The 26,200-nt window shown below is 40.7% G+C and overlaps 1 long non-coding RNA gene across 2 annotated transcripts in view; it reads left to right on the forward strand.

The window, feature by feature from the left end:
- Positions 1 to 15,861, forward strand: part of LOC122540863 — a 31,082-nt gene extending 15,221 nt beyond the window's left edge. For both annotated transcript variants that reach the window (XR_006309435.1, XR_006309434.1), the window contains one exon: positions 15,189 to 15,861. This is a non-coding gene — a long non-coding RNA (uncharacterized LOC122540863). The remainder of the gene's footprint in view (positions 1 to 15,188) is intronic.
- Positions 15,862 to 26,200: the final 10,339 nt, after the last annotated feature.

Consider the following 26,200-nt stretch of genomic DNA (forward strand, 5'->3'; position numbering starts at 1 on the left):
CCCACCCCTCTTCCTACCTATGTCGTTGGTGCCAATGTGCACCACGACTTCTGGCTGCACACCCTCCTCCTTAAGGATTCTGAAGACACGGTCTGAGACGTCTCGGACCCTGGCACCTGGGAGGCAACAAACCATCCGAGAGTCTCGCCCATGTCCACAGAACTGCCTGTCCGTCCCTCTAACTAGAGAGTCTCCTATAACTAGCGCTCTCCTCCTCTCCCCCTTTCCCTTCTGAGTCTCAGAGCCAGACCTCGCACCACAGACCCAGTCACTGCAGCTTACCCCTGCGACCCCAACAGTATCCAAAGCGGTATACTCATTGTTTAGGGGAACAACCACAGGGGATCCCTGCACTGCCTGCTTCCTCCCCTTCCCACTTCTAACTGTTACCCAGCTACCTCTGTTCTCTGGCGTAGCTATGTCCCTGTAGCTTCTATCTATCACCCTCTCAGCCTCTCGAATAATCCTCAGTTCATCCAACTCCAGTTCCAGTTCCCTAACTCGTTCTGTGAGGAGCAGGATCTGACTGCATTTCCTGCAGATGAAGTCGGCAGGAGTATCGGTGGTCACTCCTACCTCAAACATCCTGCAGGAGGAACATTGTTGTCTAAAAAGATTATTCCAGTTAGTCCAGAAAGGTGGGTATCCCCATGCTTGCTATACTACTTGGGAGCTTGAATGAACCGACATACAATAAATGCGGATTCTAACAGTAGCTGTAGTGTTACTCAGCTACTGTTAGAAGTGGCATGGTGGCTCAGCGGTTAACACTGCTACCTCACAGTACGAGGGACCCACATTCGATTCCAGCCTTGGACGACTGTCTGTTTGGAGTTGTACATTCTCCCCTGTGTCTGCGTGGGTTTCCTCCGGGTGCCCGGTTTACTCCACGGTCCAAAGATGTGCAGGTCAGGTGAATTGGCCATGCTTACCTGAACCATCTCAGGGCCCTTCCTCAACCTCTTCACCTCCATTTCTGGCAATCGACTCAATAGGGACATCCACTGCAAACCCACCGACATCTACAGCTACCCGGACTACACCTTCTCCAACCCTGCCTCCTGTAAAAACGCCATCCCTTATTCCCAATTCCTCCCTCTCCGCTGCATCAGCTCCCAGGAGGACCAATCCCACCAAAGGGCATCCCAGATGGCCTCCTCCTTCAAAGACAACAATTTCTCCTCCCATGTGGTTGATGATTCCCTTCAGTGCATCTTCACCACTTCCCACACCTCCGCCCTTGAACCCCACCCCTCCAATTGCAACAAAGACGGACCCACCCTGCTGGTCCTCACTTTCCACCCCACCAAACTCCAGATACATTGCATCATTATCCGCCATTTCTGCCATCTACAAACAGACCCTACCACCAGAGATATATTTCTGTCCCCACCCCTATCTGTGTTTTGAAGAGACCATTCCCTCCGCAACTCCCTTGTCAGGTCCACATCCCCTCCAACCCGACCCTCCCATCCCAGCACCTTCCCCTGCCACTGCAAAAATTACAAAACTCCCCTCAGCTCCATCCAAGGATCCAAAGGATCCTTCCACATCCAACAGAAATGTACCTGTACTTCCACACATGTCAATTACTGTATCCGTTGCACCTAGTGTGATCTCCTCTGCATTGGGGAGACTGAACCCCAACTTGCTGATTGTTTCAAAGAAATCTCTGGGACACAGGCATTAACCAACCCCACCGCCCTGTGGCTGAACATTTTAACTCCCCCTCTCACTCCGCCAAGGACATGTAGATCCTCGGCCTCCTACATCACCAATCACTAACCACCCGATACTTGAAGGAAGAATGCCTCATCTTCTGCCTGGGGACCCTCTAACCACACAGAATCAATGCGAATTTCACCAGTTTCCCCATTTCCCAATCCCCACCTTATCTTAGTCCCAACCTTCCAACTTGGCACCCTCCTCTTGAACGGTCCTACCTGTCCATCTTCCTTCCCATCTATCTGCTCCACCTTCCACTCCAATCTATCATCTTCAACTCCCACCTTCATCTACCTATTGCATTCACAGCTATCTTCCCCCCAGCCCCACTGCCCCCTCCCATTTATCTCTCAGCCCCTTTGGCCCACAAACCTCATTCCTGATGAAGGGCTTATGCCCAAAATGTCGATTCTCCTGTTCCTTGGATGCTGCCTGACCTGCTGGACTTTTCCAGCACCACACTCTAAATTGCCCATAGTGTTCAGGGATGTGTAGGTTAGGTGTGTTGTTCAGGGGTAAATATAAGATAGTAGGGTAGGGGAATGGGTCTGGGTGGGTTACTCTTCGGAGGGTCAGTGTCAACATGTTGGGCTGAAGGGCCTGTTTCCACACTGTAGGGATTCTATGATTCTGTAGGGATCCTACAGCTAATTAATCACAAAATAAGGGGAGCTTGTAAAAAAGGCAACATTTAATTTAGCATTTGCCACATGTCAGTTTACACTTGGCTCAGAGATTCCGAACATCCTGCTCTTTAATTTGAATCTTAGCTTTACACCTTCTGGTGTTCGCAAATCAAACTGGCAACATTAGTTTAGGGCTGGAAATGTGTTGCTGGAAAAGCGCAGCAGGTCAGGCAGCATCCAGGGAACAGGAGAATCGACGTTTCGGGCATAAGCCCTTCTTCAGGAATGGGGTCCATCTTCCTTCCCATCTATCTGCTCCACCTTCCACTCCGATCTATCACCTTCAACCCCCACCTTCATCTACCTATTGCATTCCCAGCTATCTTCCCCCCAGCCCCACTGCCCCCTCCCATTTATCTCTCAGCCCCTTTGGCCCTTAGTTTAGGGTCAACTTGATGTATTGCATTTAAGATGTGTCCCTAGAACAATATATATGCCATCCTATTTTGGATCTGTCTTGTGTGATAACAAACAGTCAATTAATTGCCTGATAGTAAGGCATCTTCTGTTGAAGAGTGATCATAATATGAAACAAAATCACATTGTGTTCAAGAGTGATCTATTCAAGTCAGAAACTAGCAGCTGAAGCCACGTGAGAGATGAATTGGTCAGGCAGATTGGAAAATGGGATTAAAAGGAAAAATGGTGGAACAGCAATGACAAATATTTCACAATTCTCAGTGAACATTACATTGAAAAATGTAAACTCAATGGGGAAAGGATCTGTCTACAGATTTCCAGAACAACTGAAATCCTGACTACAGTCAGTTCTTCCATAATACAATGGTTGTGTTGTTATGCAACCCCATGTATAGATGAATCATGCTTTAGAAACCTGAAGTGTTGGCTATGAAATCGCATTACAGTCATCACACATTTTATAAGTTCGCATTGTAGAAACAGCATCCCCATTTTGTCAATCACATTACAGCGTATTCATGTGATGAAACACGCGTTAGAATGATCTGTATTGTGTTAGTGTGATGTACCAGTGTGGACTCATGTGCTGTGAAGGACACAGCTTGAGGACAGGCATGAGAACCCCCTGTATTGCAGATAAAGAAAGATTCTCACTCTGATTGCTGGAAGCCAAGCAATGTACTGAAATAACTGTTGAAAAAGAAATGGGGTACAAGCCTGTCATATAGCTTGCAGAGCCATGAATCTCAAAATCAACTACCAATATCACTGTTACAGGTTTCAGCTAACTTAACAGTCACAACATTCAACCATCTCCTCTTCAATGAACCCTGAAACTGATTTGTATATCTTTTAACTGTTACCTTTTTATTCCAATCACATTTCTAAACTTGATATATGTTGGTCATGTTTTATTATCCTTTCTTACATTTGATAGCTAATAAACTCACCTTTCCTTTAACTAAAGTAGAGCGTTAGAGAAGCTCAGCATGTCTGATAGCTCCTGTTGAGAGAAAGACAAGGCTTAATGTTTCGAGTCCAGTGATCATTCATCTGAGTGGAGGACTCAAAACTAGACTTGAAACGTTAACTCTGTTTTCTCTCAACAGATGTTGTCAGACCTGCGAAGTATTTCCAGCACTGTCTGCTTTTGTTTTAGATTTCTAGCATTCATTGCTCTTTGTGTTTATTTCCTTTCACTCTAGAAAGCCTGGTTAAATGGATCTTTTTAAAACATAAGTACAGTTGGATTAGAATCCTTGAAGGAAGGGGTCCTTTTCAAGTTAACTTTGTTGCAGCTGACCAAGAGAAAGCTTAAATTAAGAAAATGGGCCAGTTCATCCTTTCGAATCATCTCTTCCAGATTTATAATGAATTAGGTGCCATCACCCACCAATCAAAGATAAACAGTGCTTATCCAAAAAGAGTAGAGTGTAATGTTGCTTGCTGAGTTACAGTACCATTGGTGTTTCACCATCACCACAGGAGAAGTCCTGTTCTTCCCAGTCGGCTGTATAGGCTTTTCCTCAAAGGGAGGAGTTTAATATACAGCACCCTCCACAGACCTTAACCAGTTATGAGCCAGTTTTCCTGCAATGAAAAACATGAGCATAAGGACATGAGTATGCATAACCATGTGAGGTAGTGAGGTGTCCCACTGAGGGACACAGCAAGCACAGCAGACAGGAAGAGTCAGCGGTTTGAGGTTGCGATGAGGGTGAAAACTTGAGTGTATATCATGCATGTACGCTGAGACATCATCCTTTGTGTAATTTGTGCGTGCAGGGTCAGAGTTAGACTGAGTGACAGCCTCAGCAGAGAACTGATGATATCATGTGCCCTTGCAGAGCACAGGAGATCATTGACTTTTCTTTTCCTCTGCTGCTTGCTATCCCTTTTGTGAGGACCAATGGTGTTGACTTGCCCTCTCATCTCTGCCTCAGCTGGATGGCTCTGATGGGTTTGTATTCTGGTGCCTTTCCCTGGGAAAAGGTTGTTCCTCTGTCAGTGACCCTGTCCAGTAATATCTGCAAGGCAGCCGCAGTAAGCCAGGGAGCCTGCAGATTTCTCTTGCCTAGCTATTTCTGAGTCAGCCATATAAGTTTAGGGGAAGCTTCTGGCATGCAGTGGTGTCCAGCTGGCCTTCAAATATGACACCAGCACCTTCGATCCTACCAGTGGTGAGATCATCAGGCTCACTCATTATGTGATTCTCTGAATAACTCACACAACATTTCACTTGCATGGATAATAAGTTGAAATGCATATCATTACATGACAATGGAGGATTTGGCGACATCCAGCACACCTGACACCATACTTTAAACTTCAAATGGAAAATTCTGTTTATAGAACTCAGAAACATAAGGCTGCAGTAGGCTATTCGGCCCCTCAAACCTATTCTAGATCATGGCTGATCATTTATTTTAACATAATTCTCCCATGCCACCCCATAGCCCTTGCTATCCTCAGCATCCAGAAACCTATCAATCTCTGTCTTGAATATGCTCAATGGCTGATTTCCAAAGCGCTCTGGGGCAGAGATTATCAAACAGAAAGTCTCCCTTCATCTCAGTTTTAAATGACTCACCCCTTATTCTGAGTGGTGTTAATCTGAAATAAATTAGGAGGCTATTAATCTTTTTTTTAACAACTTGTTAACATATGTTTCTAATCAACCCATTCAGCCATGTTAGTACACACCTCTGCAGCAAGTGTGATTTGAACCCAGGCCTCTTAGTCCTGGAGTTCTTGCACTGTCACCATACCAATCCCTGAAAGAAGTTACCAGGCAATAATATTACTTTTCAGTTTTATCATGTACAATTTATTTCTATGTTAATAACCTAGAACTGAATACTTTGTTTAAACTGAACATTAAATCAGAGTTTTTTTAAAAATACACTAATTTAGACTAGGGCAGACAATTTGCCCTGGTAAGGAATGAGTTAATATTCCTGAATAATAACTATATTTTTTAAAATGAAATGTTATTGAGGTATTTGTATTCCGAAACAGGAAGAGGATATGAAACAGATCAAAAGTCAGATTGTATCAATTTATTTCCATTTGGCTTGTTCCTCCAGCTGCCATGTGTTAAAACCACTTTTAGCCAGAATTGTCAATCATTGAGGTAAAATCATAAACTGAAACATGCTGATGTGGTTTGACAGTTTTCTGTTCATGTTTTTAAATATTCAGATTGCCGTATTTTATCATTGGGACTGTGTTTTTCAGCATTTAAACAGAAAATATATCTTGACCAGAAAGTGACTTTCAAAAAAAGCTGATTTGCAAGGTTATAGTTTGTAAAATATGGTTCTTCAATATTTACAAGAAGGTTATTTCTAATTCCTGATCCTGATTATTTCAAAAGAGAGTTAATGGTCAGAATATACTACAGAGAATTAGGGCCAGTATTTAACAATGCAAGGACTGTTTTAATGGCAAGATTGACTTATGTGTAAAATTATTCTAACTCAGAGGCCCAGAAAGGGTATAAATAAAATTATGGTATCTTATTCCGGCAGGTACTAAGTTATTCTTGAATTTAAATATTTAAATTTAATAAATATTTATTTTATTACTTTACTTTTCTTTCCTTTTATTCTCTGATTTTTAATCCAGTCTTTCGTTTGCTCTCTTTATATATCTGTGCCTAATTTGACTCTAACTCATCTTAATCTCTTTTCCTTGTTCCACTGTTTCTTTCTGTATCCTTATATTGAACTATTAAAGAGGTATACAGTTGATCCTTAGTTCACTAAGGCCCCAGATAACCAATCGCCCTTGTTATAACATCCTTACTTTCGGCAGCTTGCAGCTCAAACATTTTTCAAACTGAAGGGTTGGAGAAAATATCCAACTCACAGCATTGGCCACGAGATGTCCTGCTCAACAAACTGAGTCAATCGCATTTGGGAACATTTTTATGAAATATAGATTGTATAAAGGTGTCCCAAATTATAATCTATTCAGGTTAAGCATCTGGAAGCTTTCGTTTACTTATGTAATGCGGTTACAGGCAGCAAAATAAATGTGAAATCCTTTGGTTGCTGTAAATCTGAAAAAAAAATCAAAGTGGTAGAAATACTCTGTAGTTTGACTGTATCTATAGAAAGTTCAAAATCACACAACACTAGGTTAAAGTACAACAATTCTATTTGGAAGTACTAGCTTTCAGAGCTCTGCTCCTTCATTAGGGCTAGTTACCAAATACCTCAAAATAAGCTTGTTGGACTATAACCAGGTGTTGTGTGATTTTTAACTTTGTCCACCCCAGTCCAACGCCAGCACCTCCACATCATGTATCTGTAGAGTGAGAAGCACAATTAACATTTTGTGTTGAATATAACTGTTCTTCTGAACATTCAGCAAATGATGGTTAAATAAATAAACTCCACAAAAAAAACCCTCTGTGTGCTGTATACTATGCTCATAGGACAATAATCAAGAATGGAACCATTCAAACATGGTAAACTACCTGACAATCGGAATATTTCAGAGAAAATCCATACTATTCACTTTTAAGGAGAATTTGAGTTCTCACCCTAGCTGACTTAAATTACATTATCAGACTATCCAACTAGCTGTACATAGCTTCCTGATTGAGAACATGTGCTTTCACCCATTTGTTAGTGATTTGTAAACAACATATCTCAAAATCTATCAGTCAAATTTCAATGAAACTTGGCAGGGTATGGACCAAAGCAAACCCGATTATTTTAGAATGTTCTAGGTTGCCTGAGCTGCAGAAGTGGAGTTAGTCACAGCTGGCAAATGTGAACAGACTAGACAGAGCAGGTTGTTGGACCCGGTTTGACCTGAACCATCCTCAGTGAAATGGAAGCTCTAAATAATTTTTTGTTTTGTGGTTACAGAGCATCAATCCGGCAGAGAAAACCTGAAGGAAAAACTGTGTAATTGTAATAAATTTGAGTTAACAGGACATAGAAAAGGCAGTCCTGATGAAGGGCTTTTCCCCGAATAGTCAATTTTCCTGCTCCTTGATGCTGACTGACTGGCTGTGCTTTTCCAGCACCACTTTAATCTAGGTCTGCAGGACGTAGAAAATGTCTGCTCTACTCGGTCCTCTCTTCACTTGTAATGCTTTCAGTCATTGAGCTTTTATCACCTTGTTGAGAAAAATCTTTCTTTAAGGCAAACTGGATTGTCAGTGAATAATTTGTCTTAAGGCTTTTATCACAAAAATTACTGTGTTGTAATATCCATGCATTTTCCAAAGCACGAGTCTATCCTTCTACAGTTCTCGCTATGTTCACCAATCTTGTGAGAATACAATGTCTTTAAGTGGTGTATTTTGTCTTAGCTTTTTTATAAAGAGAGGTTGAGACAGAGATGTCCAGCAGTTTGTTCCAAGCCATTGCAGTTAACAGCTTGTGAGGCCTTGAGTTCTTTTTAAATTGGAACAATAGAAGCAGCATTAGAGGTGGGGTCAAGCTGCCACGGAACCAAAATTTTAGTTTTACTTTCAGCAGTTGCTGGGGTCTTGAAGCTGGAAATGGGAACTGTTATTCCTCTCTCTAAAGCTTAAAGCTTGGGTTCTCTTCCTGCTGCAAGAATCGCATGTGAAACAATCTGTTTTACTGAATTTGCCTTTGCTAAGGATGTTTATGGGGTGTTACTGTATTGGAACAGTTGCTGTTTAGCAGTTAACTAATTTATTATTCTGTCAAGTTTTCCAATAGAGTTAAGTTTTTCCAATTCTTCATTCTTTGGTTTATATTTTAACTATAGGATTGAACTATAGAATAAAGTATGTTTCACTTCAAACCTCGTAGTTTGGCCAATTGAATTGTATCTGAAACACGACACCTTTACAAAATATGAAAAAGTTGGGGTCTAGACTATCTTCTTAATATAGTTTAAGGGGGTTTGGTCTAGTCCATATCAAACTCCACTGGCTCCAGCAACATTTAGATTTAAAAATTCTGTTCCTTGTTTTCACATGCCTTCAAGAATACACTCTTCTTCTCCCTGTAATTTTCCCCAGCCCCACAACTCTTCCAGATCTCTATACTCCTCTTTTCCTACTCCCACTTTAATTGTTCCTACATTGTTGGCTATATCTCCAGCAGCCACAACCCTACTCCCTGGATTTTTTTTCCAAACATTTACACCTCTCTAATGTTCTCTTTTGCTTTGAGGTGCTCCTTAATACCTACCTCTTGCACAAGGTTGTTATAATTGGCAGTCCTTCATAGAGGTGACAGTGATCTCACTTTCCAGCTGTAAACCATTTTTCCTACTTCTGAAAAGCTGTCTTGTGCACTTAAGTTGCCAACATCAGGCCTTCCTCTGAATTAAGGACCCCAGAGTTAGAAATCCAGTCCATCAGAGGCCAAGATCTCAGCAAAGTGGGCAGCTAGAGTTGTGTCAACTGTGCACACCAGGATCACCCAGGCCTCAGGTGAATGAGGGTAGGATAGAGGTCATGGAGGACAGCGATGGAGGTGGCTGTCAGTTGCTACAATCCTGTCTTTGAACAAGGATCCTCTTATAAGCCTATGAGTAACCCTGACTGCCTCACCTGCCACTAATTAAATCCCCAAAATTGTAGGTTGAGGCACTTATTCATTTGAGGGCCTCAATTGATATTCGGAATGCAATGTCACCTTTGAGCCATCCTGCCCTGGAATTTATTGAGGCGGAGACAGGAAGAAGGCTGGGTTCACAGCTGGGACCATCTTGCCCGGCTAAATGCCGTTTGATCAGTTGTGATCATAATGGAATTAAATGCCCTACTGCCACCAAACATACATTGGGCATTAAACTGACAACATGGCAAATGTAGCTTCACAATGCTGTAAAGTATCTTGGGAAGTTTTACAATGTTAAAGGCATGGTGTAAATGCAAATTATTGTTGTCGTTATATTTCAAAGCATGAAAGCTATAACAAAAGGAAAACAGAATGTTTTTGAGGGTTTAATATATTTTCCATTCTCCAAGGATGGGATCCAAGCATTTATAGAACCAAGTGCTATATATACATGTCTGTTAGCAATAAGCCTCCAAATGACCTGGATAGACAACTTCTCCATTGTCAGAACAATGAAACAATGTTAGAGATAGTCCAGGTGAAAGACAGCTTCATCAGAATAGCTAAATATCACAGTTGTGATCCAGATCTCAGGTTACCAATGAAAATGCCTCAAGGCTTCAGCTAATATTTACAGAAGTGTGTTTTCACGCCTTAAACTTGAACTTTTATAACATGTAAGTAAGAGATACATGTCTTTACCTACGTAATTATATTTAGTTGGTGCACATCCTCTGTAAGTAATTCATCACATTACACTCTGTCTGTGCCTAATATGTGTGTGTATTTTAGGTCACAGTCCTTTCAGAGCTGAACTTTCTTATTACTAGCCCATATTTGTGAACCTGAAAATCTGCATTCATTGCCTAGTGCTAGTTGCTGTTGAGGCCATAGAGTCCAACAAATAGTTTTACAAATTGAAGTGGTGGGATTTGTACTCGCAGAGGTAGAAGTGCAGTATCATAATCCAATCTACTTTACACGTTACATGTTAATGACATTATAAACACACCATTACAATTCCCATTGGTGAAAATTTCTAATGAAATTAGAGTAGCAGTATTTTTATTCTTGCAGAGTTGCTTTTTTAGCTTTACTGCCAGAATGTAACATCATTCAGTTGGAAGTGTTATTTAAAATTGGTTGCAGTTCCTAACACTGCTTAACAAAGGGACACCTGCAAATTTCTATGACTGATTTCCATCTGTTGCACGTCAACAAATTTTAGCTTCCACCCAAAACAAAGCTGAACTTGCAGAAGGTTCCTCTGATTAAATAAGGTAGTGTCAAATTCCCATGCGTTACAGAACCATTTCCAACCAAATTAAATTAAACTTGTTTAAATACCACTCACTGAACTTTTAATGTAGAGTGCATGAGGTACAAACAACTTTAAGTAGATTTTGGAAATGCTCGAGGAATTTAGCAAGGTAATGAAAAACAAAATGTTTCACAGCTGCAATCATCTACCTTAAAAAGAAGCTGATGTGTCACAATAAACAGTTCTTGCTGGGTAAATATGGTGCAATAATGATCACACTTACAGTTCAGGCCCAAGGAGAGGACAAACTGTAAAAGGAAAATATGAAAAATTGAAGCAACATGATTGAGAATTAGACAGATTTATCACACTTAGATGGATTGCTGTTTCCTTTGAACGTAGAACAGGTAATTTAATCGGAAAGGATAGCCAGTTTTGTTTTTTAATTTGGAAACAAGATTTAATAAAGACCTGACTCAACCAGTCAGACTGAAGTCAAATCACAGCCCTTTATCTGAATAAACAATGTTAGGGAGTAACTGAGTCAAGATCTAATGTACTTCAACAAAAGTCACAGTATTGAAACATAATAGATTCGTTATCCTTTTAATGAATGCACAGATGGTGTAGTGACCATACAACTGGCCATGAGCTGACAAGCCCATGTTGTTTGCAATTTTCTTAATGTCTGATGAGATCAGCAGTTTAGGGAGTAATTGTGTCCAGCTTACAATTACCAAATTTCTGGTTGGACTTATACCCAATCAGAAAATTGACATGATTTCTATTCCAGATTTATTATTTGAAATATTAAATTTCACCAGCTACTCTATGGGTTTTGAATCATTTCCCATCAACATTTCCCATCAACCTGGGCACTTGAATTACTAGTCCAGTGTTATTAGCATGACACCACCTTCTACCCAGAGTTTTGGGCGTCTTCATACGAACATATGAATTAGTTCATAAGTTCATAAGATATAGGAGCAGAATTAGGCCATTCAGCCCATCAAGTTTGCTCTGCCATTTGATTATGGTGGATATGGTCTTCACCCCACCTTTTTCTGCTTCTCTCCACTACCAATTAACTCTCCCTTAATATACTAACTGTCCCAAAATCCACTGCACTTTGGGGTAGCAAATTCCACAGATTCATAACCTTTTGGGAGAAGTAGTTTCTCCTCAATTCTGTTGTAAATTTGCTAGCCCTTATCCTAAGATTATGACCTCTCATCCCCAGAAGAGGAAGCATTTGCTCCACGTCTAGTTTATCTACACCTTTAATCATTCTGAATACCTCAATTTGACCTTCCCTCATTCTTCTAAATTCCAGAGGGTATACACCTAAACAGTTCAATCTGTTTTCATACAACAAACCCATCATCACTGGGATCAATCTAGTGAACCTATGTCAGTGTATCTTTCCTCAAATAAAGGCATCAAAACAGTGCACAATACTCCAGGTATGGTCTCAGCAATGCCTTGTATAGTTGCAACAATACTTTCTTACCTTTATATTCTATTTCTTTGAGGAGAAGTGAAGTCTGCAGATGCTGGAGATCAGAGCTGAAAATGTGTTGCTGGAAAAGCGCAGCAGGTCAGGCAGAATCCAGGGAACAGGAGAATCAACGTTTCGGGCATAAGACCTGAAACGTCGATTCTCCTGTTCCCTGGATGCTGCCTGACCTGCTGCGCTTTTCCAGCAACACATTTTCAGCTCTATTCCATTCCTTTAGCTATAAAAGCCAACATTCCAATCGCTTTCTTTATTATCTGCTGTACTTGCATGCTAGTTTTCTGTGACTCATGAATGAGGATATCCAGATTTCTCTATACAGTAGCACCTCAAAGTCTCTCTCCATTTAGATAATAGGTCGCCTTCCCATTTTTCCTAACAAAATATATGACCTCATACTTACCTGACACATTTTGGTCCATTCTCCTAACCTCTATATATCCATTTGTAAGGTTCCTATTCCTCATTGCAATTTATTATCTGGCCTATTTTTGGGCCATCTACAAATTTGGCTACAGAGCCTTCCATCCATGTATCCATGTCATTAATGTAGATTGTAAATAGCTGAGACCCAAAGACTGAACCCTGTGGCACCCCAATAGTTACTTCTTGTCATCCAGAAAAAAAACATTTTCCCTGACTCTCTGTCTTGTCAATCAGCCAGTCACCTATCCAAGCTAATAAATGACCCCTAATCCCATATGATCCAACCTTGTGAATTAGCCTTTTGTGCAGCACCTTATCAAACACCTTCAGGAAGTCCAGATATATTACATCTACAGGATCCCCATTATCCACTTGTTAGATCTTCGAAGAACTCTAGCAAATTAATCAAGCATGATTTGTCCTTCACAAAACCATACTGACTCTGATGGATAGCTTTTTGACTTTTCAAATATCCTGATCTTGCTTCCTTGATAATTGATTCTAACTGGTCTGTAACTTCCCACATATTGCCTACCGTCCCTTTTTGAACAAGTGAGGAGCAGGAGTAAGTCCTTTGGCCATTCAGCCTGATCTGCCATTCAATAAGGTCATGTCTGATCTGACTACTTCATATTCTCAGCTAGCCTGGTAAACCTTCTTGATCAAGAATCTATCCATGCCTACTTAAAAATGTTCTGATTTTACTGCCTTTTGAGGAAGAGAGTTTCACAAATTCAAAGAGAAAAAATGAAATCCTTATCTTTGTATTAGATTGTGACCCCTGAGTTTTAAATTGTGAGCCCTGCTTCTAAATTCTACCACAAGAAGAAGTGTGCTCTCCATATTCACACTGACAAGACCCTCAGATCTACAATCAAGCCACCTCCTACTCTTCTAAACTCCACAGAGACAATCCTAACCTATCCATCCTTTCCTCATAAGACAGCAGGTAAGGCAGCATCCTAGGAGCAGAAGAGTTGATGTTTTGGGCATAATTTCATCAGGCTTACGCCCAAACCTCGACTCTCCTGCTCCTCAGACGCTGCATGAACTGCTGTGCTTTTCCAGCACTACTCTCTTTTCAGGCATTAGTCTGGTAAACCTTTTCTGAACTATTTCCAACACAGTTACATCCTTCCATAAGTAAGGTGAACTTCTTCATTCAGAGAGTGGTGACCTATGGAATTCTCTTCCACAGGAAATTATTGAGGCCAAATCATTGAAGAAAGATGGAGATATTGTTTTTTGAACTGAAGGAATCAAAGATATTAGGAGGGAGCTGAGATGGGTGATCAGCTATAATCTGATTGAATGGCTCAGTAAGTTTGAGGGAGGAATGGCCTACTCCTAATCCTATTTTATACATTTCTATGTTTCAGATCTGTACACAGTGTTATCTAGATATGGTCTCTCCAGTGCTTTGTATAACGGCAGCATAACCTCCCTGCTTTTGTATTTAATTCCCCTCTCAATAAATTATAACATTCTATTTATTTTCCTAATTACTTACTATAATTTCAATACATGCCCTTTAATGCTTATGCCCTAAGACGCCAGATCTCTCTACAGCTCTGCACCGTGTCACCATTGAGATAACACACTTTATTATTTCTGTCAAAATGGGTAACTTTACATTTTCCAACATTGTATTCCATTTGCCATATCTTTGCCCACTCACTTAACCTATTTATATCCCTTCATAGCCTGTTTTGTGTTCTTCACAGTTCACTTTCCTACTTATCTTTGTGTCATCGGCCAAATTAGCTACCACACCTTCAGTCCCTTGCTCCAAGCAATTTATATAAATTGTAAAAAAATGTGGCTGCAGCACTGATCTCTGTGGTACACCATTTGTTACATTTTGCCAGCCCATTTATATCCACTCTCTGTTTCTTGTTAGCCATGTAATCTTCATTTCATTATACATTAGGTAATATGTGCTGACATAAATTCATCTGGAAGTTGTAGTCTTTTCCCTTGCTGCTCAACAAGGCAACAGAGGCCATCTCCAGGTTCTCCACGTTGTCACTCTGGTCTGTTTGGGGCATATATTCCTGCTTCCTTGATTATAGTTGGGTCCAAATTCTATAATCCCTTATGTAACAGTATCAGCATCATTGAAATGGGCAATAGCTGTTCCAGAAGGAGCTCATCACTATCTCCAAACTGTGATTAAGGATGGGAGTAGTGTCATAGAGATGCACAGCACATAAACAGACCCTTTGGTCCAAATCATCCACGCTGACCAGATATCCTCAACTAATCTAGTCCCATTTGTCAGCATTTGGCCCATATCCCTCTAAACCCTCCCTGTTCGTATACCCATCCAGATGCCTTATAAATGTTGGAATTATACCAGCCACCACCATTTCCTCTGGCAACTCATTCCATACACGTTCCACCCTCTGCATTGTGCTACTGCTGGATTAAGAATACAAAAAATTTAAACACTGCTTAAGGGTGCTGTGAGCAATGATGGGCCAGTACCCTAGCATTTGGCAGGTTAATGAAAATGCTAGAGTTCCTAGGTCAGGGACACCTATACCTCTGTAAATTCTGTATTTCTGAAACAATTTGTCTTTCCTTTATTCCAGAACAGACTCTCCAGAGTGAATACAACAAAGTCCAAAAGCAAGAAAACATGTGCAGATCTAATTATCCTGAAGCTCAGTCTCTCACTTCACCAGGGAATTGCATGTTTGCTCTGGCAAGCTGAAATCCTCAATGTAACCTCAATTATTTCTAGGTGGAAACTACATCCTTATGTCCCAGCAACTGTAAACATTTGTAACAAAGTTGGTGTAATATCCAGTAAGCAGACATTATTCCTTTTGTCGTTGCACCAAGTGCTGTTGGCTAAACTACAATGACTGCAAGTTCCAACCTAATTACACAACATATTTTCTAGATTAGAATTGCATGTCTTTTATTTATGCAGTTTGCTTCAAATACGCCTACACTTTTGTACTACTGCGTCAAAGTTTCAACCAGAATCGAATTGATTGGTCATGAGACATACTTTCAGGGTTAGTTAGAATGTTCATAATTTGGGTTTGGAATAAAAGGTAATGCTGGACCTTTATATTTATGGTACAAGTAAATTTCACTAAATAAGTAAGTTTATGAATTTTTAGAAATATATCCTGCAATATTTGACACTGTTAGTCAGTGACCGTGTGTTGCAATCAATACTGCTTTAGGACACTACAGGAGTTAGGCAACACACATTACATTATTCAAGGTCATTTATTTACAATAATCTCATACTTGCCCTATAATATTCTGAAATGTTTGAAAATCAATACCATAATTATTTTTTATAGTGAATGCTGTAAATGTATTTTATAATCACTTTTATCCCTTTTTCTGTCCATTTAGTCTTGATTTATCACTCTAATGAATTCTAGGATCTACAGAAGCTGGAATGCAACATATAGAAGATTAAGTGGAGCGTACAGACCTAAAATAACAACTGATGGAGACTGATTAACCCACTGTGTACTTCCCCATTTTTGTACTTGCATTTCAGATGTTCAGTGTTTGTTTGGAACATTGAATTTTGCTTCAACTGAGAGAATCCTTGCTGCGAAAAGTATTACCAGGGCCAGGACTAGGAAAGGCTGAAGGAATATAATTTCCAGAGTTTCCCCCAATCTGTTTTTGTAACCTTGGCTGAAGATGTATGGGAAGATGCTGTGACTGGTTGTTATTACATAACTTGGAATCGTACAACAAGTTGGGCATTTCAAATAATTGCTCGTCGGTCAAAATCATTTCATTAGCTCTCTCTCCCTCTCTCTCTCTGTAACAAGTACATTTCTTCCAATAAACAAAATAAGTGAGAAAATACTGTAATTAGGGCATCCATTCGAAACTGGTCTCACACCATGGAGGTCCCGGACTTGCTTAAACCTTATGGCCAGTGGGGAAGCAGATTGTATTTTTAGAGGAGTCTGGCAGATTGGCACTGGCTCAGTTACTCTGAATCCATGTGCATCATTTCTATTCAAATAACCATTCAGTGCCCTCCTGAATCCCTCAATTTAACCTGCCTCCACTATATTTTGAGGCAGTGCATTCTATATCCTAACTATTTGTTATGTGAAAAAAATCACTTTAAGTCTATACAGTCTTGTTTGTTTTTCTTATGTGAATGAGATCAGCATCTTCCTATTTACTGGGTCCTATCCATTCATGATTTTGAAAATCTCAACCAAATCTCCATTCAGCTTTCTTCTCTCCAAGCACAACAGTTCAACTTCTCAAATGAAGTTTCTCATTCCTGGAACCATTCTTATAAACCACTTCCACTTTACAATGTGTTCACATCTTTCCTATAACATGGTGCCCAGAACTATACACAATACTCCAGCTGTGATCTAACAAGCGCCTTGCATCAGTTCAATATCATCTCCCTGTTCTTATATGCAACATCCCTATTAATGAAGCCAAGGATACTGCATGCTTTATTAAGTGTGCTGTCCACCTGTCCTGCCACCTTCAATGATCTGTGTCCCTTTGCTCTTGCACCCCATTTAGAATTGTTTCCCCTATTTTTATTGTCTTTCAATGTTATTCTGACTAAAATTCAGCACCTCACACATCTCTGCATTGAACCTCTTCCACCATCTACCCACTTACTCCACCAACTTGTCGGTGTGCTTTTGGATTTCCACACTGTCTTCCTCACAAATTTAGTTTTATCTGCGAAATTTGCAGTTATCCCCTGTGCACCAGATCAAGATCATTAATATGTACATCAGGAAAATCAAGGTTCCTTAAAACAACTCCTGTGGAGCTCCATCACAAATGGACCATCCCGTCTGTACTATGGTTCAACCCATCTCTTGTGAGTGGATTGATTACTGGGCCCTTCTTGTGCCTTTATTGCTGATATTAGGCGGTTTAAAGTGCAATATATTCCTAGTTCAGATTTATAGGCTTGAAGGGCTCATGCCCGAAATGTCGATTCTCCTGCTCCTTGGATGCTGCCTGACCTGCTGCGCTTTTCCAGCAACACATTTTCAGTTCTGATCTCCAACATCTGCAGTCCTCACTTTCTCCTCTTAACATCTTACAGCCATTTTTAGGAGGAGATGCTGGGTTAAATTCCCCAAATTGTATTCATAAACTGTTGACAAACATTCATGGGGGAGCCAATGAATATCATGGAGACACCATTGGATTGTAAATATGACACCGCGACAACTAGTTTCAGGAAAGATACATTTACAGGAATAAATCTATTAACCTTATGTCAATAATTGACAAAGTAGTAGAATGACCAAGAACAAGGTATACAATTCGTGAACCATTCTTGTTCTTGAAAGGACCTTCCCACAGAGCTACCTTTGTGACTTTTATTTATAGAAATGGCATAATGGCATCCCAAGTGGATTTTCCAAAGGTATGAGGTGATATGCGCCTGAATTGTTGGACATGCCTTGATAAAGTCTCATTTGAAACTCTTCCTGGTGTCCAAAGGCAGTTGCAGTGTTGTTCTAGATTAAATATAAACCTGATGAAGAAACTGGTTGCAAGAGAGAATATGTAGGTAGCAGTTAGGGCAGTCATGTCAAGCCATGCAGATGCACTGAGGGGAGTTTCCTTGGATCACTGCTGGGAACCTAATTGCTTCCAGTCTAAATAATCAAGCTGGATAGAGGAACACAACAAATTTGTCAGATTCACAGATGTTACTAAACTAGGAGGAATTTGTTAAACCATGCAAAGAGCTACAGAGGCATAGATTTAAAGCAAATGAATCCCAAAACAGGTAAGTACAAAGTGTTATATATTGGAATAAAAATGGATACAGACTTACATGATGAATGATGTTGAACTGCCTAGAAGGGAGGGAACTGACAGTGAAATCAACACAGACTGCATCTCATGTTGGTAGAGGAGCAATAAACGTAGAATTTAGCACTGCTGCCTCACAGAACCAGGGTCCCAGGTTCGATTCCAGCCTCGGCGACTGTGTGAAATTTGCACATTCTCCCCGTGTCTGTGTGCATTTCCTCCGGGTGCTCCGGTTTCTTCCCACAGTCCAAAGAGGTGCCGGTCAGGTGAATTGGTCATGCTAAATTGCCCATAGTGTTAGGTGCATTAGTCAGAGGGAAATGGGTCTGTGTGGGTTACTCTTCGGAGGGTCAGTGTGGAACATAGAACATAGAACATAGAAGAATACAGCGCAGTACAGGCCCTTCGGCCCTTGATGTTGCGCCGATCCAAGCCCACCTAACCTACACTAGCCCACTATCCTCCATATGCCTATCCAATGCCCGCTTAAATGCCCATAACGAGGGAGAGTCTACCACTGCTACTGGCAGGGCATTCCATGAACTCACGACTCGCTGAGTAAAGAACCTACCCCTAACATCTGTCCTATACCTACCCCCCCTTAATTTAAAGCTATGCCCCCTTGTAATAGCTGACTCCATACATGGAAAAAGATTCTCACTGTCGACCCTATCAAAACCCCTAATCATCTTATACACCTCTATCAAGTCACCCCTAAACCTTCTTTTCTCCAATGAAAACAACCCCAAGTGCCTCAGCCTTTCCTAATACGATCTTTCTACCATACCAGGCAACATCCTGGTAAACCACGGTGAGAAAGTTAGAAAAATTAGGCGAGATGTCTAGTCAGGGCTTTCTTGATGACAAGAGGGAAAAGTCCCAATTCCTAACGCACAGCAAGACCAGATATTCTCCAGCGAGTGGTGAGAGATCTACTTGCATGGATTATTGCTCGCTATCGCCCTCATTATTACCTCAACTCTCCTCATCAATGTGTAGGTTCCCATTCTCCCATCCACTGGATAGAAATGAGACATTGAGAATTCCCAACAGGAAAGGCACAGTGGCCACCTGGCAAAACCAGCTCACCTCTCGCTCCTCTGCACCTCCATCTTGGTCACACTGTGCCAATGTCTCAGGATACTGAGTCAGCAACTGGCTGCACCACACATCCATAGACATTGGCATCAGACATGTACCAGTCTCATTACATCATCATGGCATGTCTCCAATTAACTTACACATCAAGTAGCCACGATACGACACGACCAGCTATCCCTAGTAGCCACACACGCAGACGACAAGCAACATGAATTTGACTGGGACAACACTACCATTATAGGGCAAGCGAAACAAAGAACAGCCAGGGAATTCCTGAAGTGTCTATGACTGTAATAGCTCAGGAACTGTGATAAATATCTGCTAAATCTTCCATTACCACTTTGTCCACTTTTAGTTCTTTGGCAGTTTTTGTTGGCACCTTATAGAGCCATAGAAATGATTCAGCACAGAATGGGACCATTCGGCCCATCTTGTCCATGCCAACCTAATGACAGCCAGATGCCCTTTCTAATCCCATCTTCCTGCACAAAGCCCATTACAAATCTTACGATGTGCAGGTTAGGTGGATTGGGCGTGCTAAATTGTCCATAGTGTCCAAATTAGTCAAACATGATTTGACCTCCAAAAATCCTTGCTGGCTCCAACAGACCACATTTTGTCTTCCCACTTGTCCTCAGTAATTAGCCATGGGAAATGCAGGATTACAAGGATGGGATGGGTTTGGGTTGGAATCCTCTTTGGAGGTTCGGTGTGGACTCGATGGGCTGAATGGGCTGCTTCCTCACTGTAAGGATTCTTTGATTAAGGTACAGACCCAGGCACCTTTTAAAAGATCTCTGCTTCCAACATCAACTCAGGCAGTGAAGTCCAAATGCCCATCACCCTCTGTGTAAAAAGGTTTTTTATCACGTTGCCTCTAAGCCTCTGCTACTTTGCTTGAGTCGAAACTCCTGGTTTTTGAACTCTCTGCTAAAGGAAACAGATTCCTCCTGTCTACTCTAACCCTTACAATTTTGTATATCTCAACCATATCACCCAACAACCTTCACTGTTCCAAGGAAAACAACCTCAACTTCTCCAATCTCTCCTCGTAGCTATAATTCTCTAGCCTGGCAACATTCTAGTAAATGTTCTCTACACTTTCTCCAGAGCAATCCTTCCTGTAATATGGTGACCAGAACTGCAACTTACCAAATGTGTTCAGAAGTCAAGATATACCCTCAATACCATTTTGCTTGTTACACCTTAAAAGAACTCTCGCAAATAAGTCAAACATGATTTGCCCTTCACAAATCTTTGCTGACTCCAATGGGTTACATTTTGACTTTCCATACATCCTGTTGTTATGTCCTTAATAATAGATTCTAACAATTTCCCAGTGATAGATATTAAACTAACTGGTCTATAGTTTCTACTTTCTGCCTCCCTCCTTTCTTGATAAGCATGTTGCATTATCTTTTTTCCAGTCCACTGGAGTCTTTCCAGAATCTGGGGAATTTTGGAATATTATAACCTTGCATGCACTATCTCTGCTAACATCTTTTTTAATACCCTAGGATGTAAGCCATCAGGTTCTGGGAGCTTGTCTGCGTTTAAACCCAATAGTTTGCTCGGTGTTTTATTCCTAGTGATGATAATTTTCTATAACCTCTGCATTACCCATAATTATTGGAATGTTTTCAGTTTCCTCCACCAGGAAAATTGAGGAAAATATTTATTTATTGCTTTTGCCATTTTTGTATTCCCATTATTTATGCCCCAGTTTTGTCTGACAAAACAACATTCACTTTAGCTACTTTCTTCTTATTTTTATACATACAGAAGCTTTTTCTATCTATTTTTATATTTTCTTTTATAATTTATCCTTTTAGTAGCCCTTTATAAGTTTCTCAATCCGTAGACTGCCACTGACTTTTGCAATAAGATATATCGTAATTTTTGGCTTTATGTTATCTTTAACCTTCTTGCTTAGCCATGGATGGTTTCTCTCCCTCTTACAATCTTCCTCTCTGGAAAATATTTTAGTTGAGGGGAATTGACGATCTCCTTCAATGTCTGCCACTACTCATACTTTCCTACATTTTGGTCTTTCTGCCCAGTCCACTAGGGCCAAATCTGACCTCATACCTATGTAATTGCGTTGGTGTAAAATCAGAACATGAGCGCAAATATGTTGTCCTCAAACTGAATTTAAAATTCCAGCATGATATGGTCTCTTTTCCCTAGGGGATGCTTTACTATGAGATCATTAATTAATCTCATCTCATTTCACAATACTAAATCCAAAATAGCCTGCCCTCTGATCAGTATTATTGCTCTAAGAAACAATCTCTAGTACACTCTACGAACTGTCCTTCGAGGCTATGTTAGCCAATTTGATTAATACACATACAGACTGTCTATACACAAATTGAAATTATCCATGATTATTGTTGTAACTTTCTTACAAACCCTCAACATTTCCTGATTTGTACTGTGCCCCACAGTGGGCCTACTGTTTGGAGACCTGTAGATTACTCCCACCAGGTACTTCTATCCCTTGCTATTTCTCCTTTCTATCCAGACTGATTGTATGTCTTGATCTCCAGCGCCAAAATAATCTCTCACTACAGCACCAATCCTTTCTTTTAGTAACAAGGCTACACTACCTTCTTTTCCTTTCTGTCTATTCTTGCAGAACCCTGGGTACTCTTGGATATTCAACTCCCAGACCTGGCCTCCCTACAATCACATCCCAGTAATCATCGCCATATCATGCCCATTGTGTCTATTTGTGCTACTATCTCATTAAATTTATCTGATACAGAGCCTTTAAGTTTGTCCTATTATCAATTTTTTCAACTCTTGTATAATTGTTTGGGGCAATATGATGCTTACATGCTCCCTCCCTTCTTTTCATTTTTTGATTAACAATCAGCTTCATCACTAAGCTGCACTCCTACCTTCTACTAACAGTTTGACTTTTTAATCTTTCCATGCAACTGAACCCTAAACCACTATTTAGTTTAAAGCCCTGTTTATAGCTTTAGATATTTGTCAAGACTCTGGTCTCAGCATGATTCAAGTGGAGTCTTTCACATCAGAACAGTTCTCTCCTTCCTCTGTATATGTGCCAATGTCCCATGAAATCAAACCTGTTTCTCCCATAACAATCGTTGGGCCACACTTGTTTAATCTTACTGCCCCTGTGCCAGTTAGCCCATAATACAGAAATCATTACCTTTCTCATTCTGCTTTTTAATTTAATCCCTTGCTGCTTGTGCTCCTACAGCAGAAGCTCTTTCTTCATTCTCACCTAGATTAGATGTCCTTCGGCCCAACCAGTCCACACCAACCCTCCAAAGAGTAACCCGCCTAGACCCATTTCCCTCTGACTAATGCACCTAATACTATGGGCAATTTAGCATGGCCAATTCACCTAACATGCGCATCTTTGGATTATGGGAGGAAACTGCAGACACAGGGAGAATGTGCAGACTCCACACAGACCGTTGGTCGAGGCTGGAATTTAACTTGGGTCCCTAGCACTGTGAGGCAGCAGTGCTAACCACTGAGCCACCGTGCCACTCCTTATTGTTGGTATCTGAATAAACTACAGCAGCTGAAACTTTCCTCTCCCACTCCAAACTCCTCTGTAGCCCAGATGAAATATGTACCACATGGTTATGGTTTTGCTCCTAATTTTTACCCCTGGGCATATCTAATTCTTATCAGCCATGGCAGAGCAAACTCGATGGGCCGAATGGCCTAATTTCTGCTCTTGTGTCTTATGGTCTTATGGGAGTACACAGCCTTGTTGTACTCCTCCCTTCACTTCAAACATGTTGAATTGTTTCTCTGGCAGCCTAATGCTGGTTCCAGTATAAACCCTGGATAGACCTTGCACCTTTGGTCAAATTAAGGCATACCAAATCAAGATATGGTGGCACAGTGGTTAGCACTGCTGCCTCACAGCGCCAAAGACCCGGGTTCAATTCCAGCCTTGGGCAACTGTCTGTGTGGAGTTTGCACATTCTCCCCATGTCTGTGTGGGTTTCCTCTGGGTGCTCCAGTTTCCTCCAACAGTCCAAAGATGTGCAGGTTAGGTAAATTGACCATGCTAAATTGCCCATAGTGTTATGTGAAAGGGGTAAATGTAGGGAAATGGGTCTGGGTGGGTTGCTCTTCGGAGGGTCGGTGTGGACTTGTTAGGCCGAAGGGCCTGTTTCCACAATGTAAGTAATCTAATCTAATCTTAAAATATTGTGTGGAAAAAGTAAGAGACCTCCCAAATTCATTAAGAGTGTCAACTCAGAAATGAACCTAAGAAATTTAATTCCAAATATTGTATACAGGGGGATACTATAACAGAAACCCTGCTAATCCATCTCTAAAGGTCACTTCTCCTGAACACTCACCTTTGGACTCCAACAGTAAGAGTTAATCTGTGCCCCTGTCATCTACAATATGATGCTTTTCACATCTATCTTCAATGCTGTATTCTTAGGCATTAATGAACAATCCAATCACAAAAGGAAATGGTCCATACATTATCTGAGTTGAATAAGAATGCAAGACCACATCTGGGAGTTAAACTCATTTTATTTCAGGGAGATTTGCCAACTTATATTTCTTCACATTTCTTTCAACTTCAGTCCTCCAAAATAAACATAGCTTTACAGATTGCATTTTCAATAAAAGCTGCTTCAAAAGTAATTGCAACATCCTAAGAAGAGTTGAACAGAAAAGACTTGAGCCTCTGAAACTGCTTTGCCTGCATGTGAGCAGGGCTCTGCAGACAGTGCTGTTGGAAGAAAATGCTCCTTGAGCATTCATAAATTATGTTTTTTTTTTGGTATATGAAGAGAGACTGGATCAGTTAGGAATTTAGAATAATGAGAGGAGATCTGTTAGAAATTGATAACATTTTAACATGACTGGACAGATCGCATGCATGAAGGATGTTCCCAATGACTGGAGAGCCCAGAATAGAGGATCACAGATCAAGGATATGGAATAGGATACTTAAGACTGAAATTGGGAGAAATTCATTACTCCAGTAGTGGTGAGCCTGTGGAATCACCTACCACAGCAATTAAGCCCCGTCAAGCCCAAGACATTGAATGTTTTCAAGAAGGAGTTAGATACAATTCTTAGGGCTGAAGGGATCAAAGGGTATGGGATGAAAATGGGAATAGGATATTGAGTTGGATGATCAGCCATGATTATATTGAATGGTGGAACATGTTTGAAGAGCTTAATGACCCACATCTTGCAACTAATTTCAGTTTCTATTTTCCAGGAGTTATATAAACCAGGGTAATATCAACAGTTGAAAAACTGAAGCCTTTGCAGTGTTGGCCTGCTTACTTTATCCATTGGAGAAGTACCGTGTTAAAAACCACAAATTCATCACATTCCTGACCAGAATGCTCTGAATTTAAACTAAGTTCTAATAAAGTACAATGAGATCCATGTGCTAAATTTCAAACTATCATCAATGTTCAATGAATGTTACACAGTCTGGAAAATGTAAAAAGAAAACAAATCAAACACGTTCCCGATTGAAATATATCCCCAACTCTTAAAATTCCACAGAATCATACAGCATGGAAACAGACCTTTCAGTCCAAATAGTCCTTGATGACCTGGCACCCCAATTTGACCTAGATCCATTTGTCAGTATTTGGGCTATATCCCTCTAAACCCTTTTCATGTATCCATCCAACAGCCTCCACCACCTTCTCTGACAGCTCATTTCATATATGCACCACCCTCTTTGTGCAAAAGTTACCCCTCAGGTCCTTTTTAAAACTTTCCCATCTCACATTAAACCTATGCTCTCTTGTTTTGGACTCTCCCATGCCAGGGAAAGACCTTGTTTATTTAACTTATCTATGCACCTCATGATTTTATAAATCTCTTTAAGGTCACCTCTTAGCCTCTGAAGCTCTAGGGAACAAAAGCCCCAGTCTATTCATCTTAAAGCACTTTTGCGTCTAAGCACAGTGTATTGCAGTGGTCAGAAGTGACTCAGTGGTAGTGCTCACATCTCTGAGTCAGCAGGCTCAGAATTCAAAATCCATTCCTTAATTTTGAGCATATAATCAGCTGAGATTTCGGTGCATTACTGTGTGAGTGTTGAGGCTATACTGGTAAAGGAGTAATCTTTCAAATGGCACATTAAACACAGGTGGTACCTACTTTTACACTATTCTCCAGGTCTCCTGGACAACATTTTTCAGAGAACCTGTTACTGATTTATTTCATTACTGCTTACCACATTTCCAGTGTTATATCAGTGACTATTGACAATAAGTACGTCATTGGCTATGAAATGCTTTGGGACATCCTATGGTTATGAAAAATGCTGATTACAAGTAAGTTCTTTTTGAAACAGTTCTGCTTCTGATAGCCATTCTTAGACCTGTGGAAATGTGAACATATTTCTTATTTGAGACATTACCCCTGATGGCCAGTAACTACACAATCTGTAGAAAATAAAGCAATTTGCAGAATAGTGGTGGTTCACCTCCATTTGGGAATGGGTAAAAACAATGACTGCAGATGCTGGAGACCAGATTCTGGATTAGTGGTGCTGGACGAGCACAGCGGTTCAGGCAGCATCTGACGAGCAGTAAAATCGACATTTCGGGCAAAAGCCCTTCATCAGGAATAAAGGCAGAGAGCCTGAAGGGCGGAGAGATAAGCTAGAGGAGGGGGGGGGGGGGGAGAGAGTAGCATAGAGTACAATAGGTGAGTA

This window comes from Chiloscyllium plagiosum, chromosome 36 (genome assembly GCF_004010195.1).
Source record: "Chiloscyllium plagiosum isolate BGI_BamShark_2017 chromosome 36, ASM401019v2, whole genome shotgun sequence".
NCBI classification, from domain to species: Eukaryota; Metazoa; Chordata; class Chondrichthyes; order Orectolobiformes; family Hemiscylliidae; genus Chiloscyllium; species Chiloscyllium plagiosum.